Source organism: Hylobates moloch, unplaced genomic scaffold (genome assembly GCF_009828535.3).
Source record: "Hylobates moloch isolate HMO894 unplaced genomic scaffold, HMol_V3 SCAFFOLD_16, whole genome shotgun sequence".
NCBI classification, from domain to species: domain Eukaryota; kingdom Metazoa; phylum Chordata; class Mammalia; order Primates; family Hylobatidae; genus Hylobates; species Hylobates moloch.
In genome coordinates this window covers 22,382,579-22,389,252 of record NW_026652291.1, presented here as the reverse complement: position 1 = coordinate 22,389,252, position 6,674 = coordinate 22,382,579, and the positions used below count along the sequence as shown (strand labels likewise).

The 6,674-nt window shown below is 41.7% G+C and overlaps 1 non-coding gene across 1 annotated transcript; it reads left to right on the top strand.

The window, feature by feature from the left end:
* The first annotated feature begins 364 nt into the window (after positions 1-364).
* On the top strand, positions 365-426 carry LOC116456404 (U7 small nuclear RNA). The gene has a single exon (XR_004244638.1). It is a non-coding gene; the product is annotated as a U7 small nuclear RNA (small nuclear RNA).
* Positions 427-6,674: the final 6,248 nt, after the last annotated feature.

Genomic DNA, 6,674 nt, shown 5'->3' with positions numbered 1-6,674 from the left:
TAGAAAAATGCTATTCTCCTAAGGCATTACATTTTCTACAATAAATATTATCAGATCATTTTTTCAGATAAAAGCATTTATTTTCAAACAATGCTCACTAAAACTTTTGTACTTTTAAATATTTATTCCAAGCCTTCTGCAAATAAAGAAGTATTTTCCCTCAGTAAATAAAATTCTCTGTTGAGTTTCTGAACTGCTCTCATTATTTATACATATTAGAATTTCATTCCAGGATTTCATTATGAAAAAATTATTGTAAAGTATTTGAAAATTATTCTATTAAAACAAAGATGCATGTGATTGTAGAAAAAAATACATATATTCATTTGCTTTTACAGGTCAATGAAAATTTGAAAGAAATTTTGAGTGTTATAGCTCTTTTATAATTTGTCTAGCAGGCTATCTGTTTTTTACTAGAAAGTCCTCCCAAAAAATTGTTGGAAAAAAAGAGAAATTGTGTGCTTATCCCCCAAAATAAATAACTCACTCTTCTCAGCCTTTTATTATTCTGAGTGAGGCTTCATTTGAGCTTTTTTAATAAAAGCAGAAAACTATGATTCTTTAGTAAATGTGGGGGTAAAACAGTAGGTTCGCTACATATTTATTCTAAAATATTTAATGGACCCTTACCCTGATTTAGGCCAAATAGTAAGTGCTGGGATTGGTTCAGTGTCTGTTTTAGAGTAGATCTCAAACTATAGAATGGGATAGAAATGTAAGCAAATGCAGTTATGACATTCTCTGGCCAGTCACACACCACAAAATATATTTTTCTGATTTTAATTAAAATGTAATTTAACATTTATTTCCTCTGTGGTGATGGTGATGTCATAGCGAGGTAGAGGACCAGTAGGACTTAACTCCCGGACCAGATTGAAAACTGGCTAAAACTGACAAGGGGCCCTGAAAGCAACCTCTGCTTGTTGTTGCTGCCCATCAGCATAAGACATTCCCACCAGCACCGCGAGAGTTGACAAATTCCACGGCAACACCCAGAAGTTACCGGCCATTTTCTAGAGATTTCTGAATAACCCATGTCTTAATTTGCATGTAAATAAAAGAGGGCATAAATACAGCTATCTAAAACCCATAGAAGTACTCCTAGGCTCCTTTTCTCTGTGCAGTGCCCATAAGCTAGCCCTGTTCTGCAATGAGCAGTCACAGAACTGTGTGTAACACTGCCACTTCAATAAAGCTGGTTACTTCTACCATGAGCTTGCTCTTGAATTCACTCCTAAGTGAAGCCAAGAAGCTGCCCTACATCACTGTCAAGTCAACCAGTAGCTTGAGAAGAGGTGGCAAAAGGCAGTGAGGTAGGGAGAGTGGACAAATGATGAGATGTCAGCAATAGGAGATGGTCAGCAAAGCAGGAAGGCAACTGGCAACCCAAGCTCTGAGGGTTGTAGTATTGAGTCTGTAACATCAAAGAGCTGCTAATACTGAAGAGCTGGAACCCTAATCAAAGGCTCTTTTCAGGGCCATCATCTTTCCTGGCAGGTGGTGGAGCCAAGCTGCCACAGTACTAGGCCACAGTACTGCTGCCTTGTGGAGGACTCACTGTTATGGCTGGTGGGTGACGGGTCTGCATGCTGGTCTACCCATGGCAGCTGAGCCTATCCAAGCTGGGGGGTACCTGAGGAGACCATCACCCAGTTCTCATGTTGGAGACTGCTTGGCACCATTTTGGCTCTTGCAAGTGAGTGTCCTCTCTGCCACCCCCTTCAATATCAGGTGAACCAGGAAACAGAACTTCAGTCTAGGTGGTCAATTTAAAGTCCCCCATCATTTGGGCACCCTAGACAGAGGCACATTTTGCTCCATCCCTCAATCCTTTATTCTCTAATGCCATTTTATTATTCCACCAGCCATTTTATTTTCTGCCCTGGATGTGTGTTTCATCCGCAGTAATTTTGTTTTCACCCCCTGCAAGCTATTATTTTGACAAATATTTAAGGCAGGACCTTTATTTGTGAGAAGTGCCCCAGTTTGTTGACTCCAGGACACTGGAGTTATGTTGTTTTGTGACCCCAACTTGGCATTTGGCGCTCATTGTTAGCCCCCACTGGATGTTCTGGAGTTTTCAGCCTTTGGTGAGGAGACATTCATTGGCTCTTACTTGGTTGCTCTGGATTTTTTGGCCATGGTACTGTTGTCCACCATACTGGATGCTCCAGCATTTTCAGCACTGACATTCCCTCTAGAATTGAGGGGAATTTCCCCATTCCCCTTGGGGAATCTTGGTCTCACCTTTTTTGGTCTGAAGTTAGAAGTTGTTATTTTCTCTAACAGCCATTTGTGGGCCCCTCCCTTGTGCTGTCTTCCTTTCTGTCCAATAAACTGCCTTGTTCAAGCCCATCTCGGTTAAAGGGGCCAGGGTTTTTGGTTTTCTTTTCAGTTTCTCTGCTACTGGGAGAATTCCGTGGCAAGTCAGGGTCTTCAACGTCCCCCCTTGAATAATATTGTTCACCCCTTCCCTTTCTCCCTTCCACAATCACCTTCTGTTTCTTTTGGTCCCTCTTTGTGAAAACTAAGATGCTTGCTTTTCTCTCTGTAGCATTTAGACTCATCATTCTACTGCCCACTCATAGCGCATAATCCATTTTTGTAGAGCTTTGTTACTTATACTTATACTTTCTTTGCAGAAGATGGGAATTTAAAATGGAAAATAACTAGGCTTTCATTAGACTTAGGCAAACTAAAAACAATTTCTGTAGAGAACCTTATTTCATATGGATACAACAGCGAGCATCTTAGAGGATTTGCCACTAGTGTGTCTTTTAGGCAACTGGAGCAAATTCAGATTAGATGGTCTAAAGAGGAAAAAAAAAACATTTTCTATTGCAACACTGTTTGGGTCCAATACAAATTGGAGCACCAAGAGGTTGGCCTAAACAAGGTTTTTAAAGTTATAATGCTATTTTATAATTAGACTTATTCTGTAAAAGGAGAAGGAAAATTGGGAGAAGTTCCTTATGTGCAGGCTTTAATGACTTTCTACCAGGATTCTGACTTACAGGATAGCTGTATGATATGTCTGGCTCATGATACTCCCAGGCACCTAGAAGTTGTCTCAGATATCCTAGATGACTGTCTCCTAGCTGCTCCCCCAGAAGGTCTACACTCCCTTCAAAGCTTCCTCAGTCCCCTAATTCTGAGAGAGGACCCACAGGTTATCTTGCACAGGATTCCAACCCAAGGTGATCAGGTACCCATCTCCCTTACATAACTAGCCCTAGCCTATAGCTCCCACTGCCTGAGGAAATCAGCCCAACCAGTACCACCAGGAGTGGGTCCCATATCAGCCCTTAAAATTGAAGCTGTGTTCATTGTGGACGGTAGCCAGTGGAGATGGGGGAACACAGAGTGTATGCATCTTTTTCCATGTCCAATTTGGCTTTATGCAAGGGGAAATTTGGCTGGTTTTCAAAGGATCCAGGGAAATTTACAGAGGAGTTTATTAAGTTGGCCATTTCCTTTGATTTACCTTGGCATGGGTTGCAAATATTATTATCCACTTGCTGTACCAAGAAGAGAAACAAAAAAATTCTAGGTACTGGCCATAAAAGTGCAGATGGAGTGGCCACTCACAACCAAGGCCATGACATTTATCATACTGGGGAGATGTAGGTCAGTGGAATTACCAGAGGGTTTCCCAAGATCTCAAACACAGAAATTACATGCTAACTTGTTTAGTAGAATGTATGAAAAATTGTGTGGATAAGCAATTAATTATGACAAAGTTAGAGAAATGAAAATCTCAGGGGAGAAATGAAAATCCTGCTCTGTTTCTGGGTTGCTTGGTTAAGGCACTCAGGAAGTATTCTAATGTAGACCTTGACTCCCCAGAGGGATGAGCTCTCCTAGACACACATTTTAATACTCAATCTGTCCCTGACATTAGGAGGAAAATACAAAAGGCAGCAGTGGATCCCCAAACCCCTATGAACCAACTCTTAAGCATGGCCTTTGGAGTTTACAACAATAGGGGTAGGGGGGAGGAAGAGATAAAAACCAAAATAAATAACTCAAAAGTGCAATTGTTAGCAGTTGCTTTAAGTGCTCTGCTACCTCAGATTTACCTATCCTGAGGAAATGTTTCGAGATTGGCATCTGGAATGCCCAGACAAGAGCCCCTGACTCACCAGGCCCTGGGCCAAAATCAGTGTGCCTTCTGTGAGCAAGAAGGCCACTGGAGGAAGGACTACCCCTGGCTTAAAAGGGAGTCTGAGCCACTCAGACCCATAATAACCAAGAGAACAGAGGACTGACAGAGCCTGAGGTCCTCTACACCTGTCACTGTACACATTACCATCTCCATAGAGGAGCCTCAAGCGACAATTGACATGGAAAGTAAAAATACTGAGTTATTGAATATGGGAGCAGCCTTCACAGTTCTAACCCACTACTTAGGGCCACTGCCTTCCCACTCCATCACCATAACAGGGATTGATGGCCAGCCAAAATTTAGGGCATTCGCTTATCCCCTTCATTCCACCATGGACGACCATACATTTTCTCATAGTTTTCTGCTTATGCCTGAGTGCCCTATCCCCTTACTGAAAACAGACTTATTTTCCCAATTACAGGTCATAGTTCAATTTGGAGAGCCTCATGAGAAGACAACAGGGCAGGAAGAGGCACTTCTCCTAGCTCTAAGTGCTTGCCTTAACACACACACACACACACACACACACACACACACACACACACACAAAAAAGACTATTCCATGACATATTGCTTCTCAACTAAACAGCTCGGTTTGGAATATGAAAGGTACTGGTAGAGCTGTTAATGTACCCCCAGTCCAGATTATTTTAAAACTCTATGTTAATTATCCATGGAAAAAAAAATCCTTTGAGACCTGAGACAAAGAGGACATCCAGCCCCTGATAACAAATTTTCTAAAGTACAGATTACTACAATCCTGTCAGTCCCCATGTATCACTCCCATTTTTTTTTGGTAAAGAAACCATATTGGGATTATAGATTTGTTCAAGATCTGAGGGAAGTTAAGGAGGCAGCAGTGCTAGTCTACCCAAAAGTTCCTAATCCTTACACAGTATTGACCCAAGTCCTTGAAGATGCTAATTGGTTCTCAGTATTAGACTTGAAGGACGCCTTCTTTTGCATACCTTTACTTCCAGAATCCCAGTATATTTTTGTTTTTGAATGGACTGATCCAGACATTCGTGCTGCATCTCAGCATACCTTGACAGTCCTTCCCCAGGGTTTTAGGGACAGTTTCCATCTCTTTGGCAATGCATTGGCAAAAGGGTTAAGGGAACTACTGTAAAGTAATGGATCCCTGTTGCAATATGTGAATGACCTATTAATTTCCAGCACTATTAGGGAAGACTGTGACAGGAACACAGTGCAGGTCCTTAATGTTCTTGGAAAATAAGGGTATTAATTATCCCCACAAAAGACTCAAATTTCTATACAGAAAGTTAAATATTTGGGGTTTATGCTCATTCCTGGGACAAGGACTTTGGCTCAAAAATGAAAAGAGACTATCCTGGCACTCTAGCCCCTTCAGATGAAGAAACAGTTACGAGCCTTTTTGGAAATGACTGTATTCATTGGATTTGAATTCCTGGGTTTGGGCTCATGCCAAAACCACTCTATGAAGCTCTATAAAGCAGTGATCATGAGCCTTTGAATTGGGATAATACCTGTCAATAGGTATTTTAACCCTAAAAGAAAAGTTGGGAACAGCCCCTCCTTTGGGACTTCCAAATTTAGAAAAGCCTTTCACCCTCTATGTGGCTGAAAAACAAGGGAAAGCTTTGGGTATTATAGCTCAAAGACTCAGGTATAATCCCAGACAAGTGGCTTACTTTTCTAAACAGCTAAACCAGGTGGTGGCTAGATGGCCAGGATGCTTGTGAGTTGTGGCCACCACTGCTTTATTAGTAGAAGTAGCCAGTAAGTTTGTCTTGGGACAGCAATTTAAATTGTGCAGTAGCCTGGAAAATCAAGTACACGGTATCCTAGAGGCAAAAGGACATCAATGTCTAACAGGGGGCCAGTTACTCAAATATCAAGCCATTCTGCTTAACACCCCAGATGTTATTTTTAAAGTATGTCTACTCTGCTACCCTGCTGCCAGATTTCACATCCCAACAAACAGATCCTCAATTCATTCACTCTTGTGTGGAAACATAGAATGGACCTCCTCCTCTAGCAGGCCTGACCTCAAAGATTAACCCCTGCCTAACTCTGGTGTTGAGTGGTTTACAGACAGAAGTAGCTTTATTCATGAGGGCGTTAGAAAGGCAAGTTATGCTGTGGTTAGCCAGTAAGAAGTCACTGAGGCCAACACTTTACCTACCCAGATTTCTGCCCAAAAAGAAGAAAAATTGCTCTAATTAGGGCCCTCCAACTGGGAAAAGATTTAAGAGTCAATATATTTACTGACTCCAAATATGGACTCCTGGTGCTCCATGTTCAAGCAGTGATATGGAAGAAAAGGGGACTATTAACAGCCAACAGATCCCTCATACAACATCACTCTAAAATGTTGGAACTTTTAGACATTTCCAACTCCAAAAGGAGGTAGCAGTTATTCGCTGCAGGGAACACTAAAAGGGAGACCCCTCTATTATTAGAGGAATTGTCCTCCAATAATTGTCCTGGCAGCCAAGGCCACAGCTAAAGAAACACTGGCATTCCA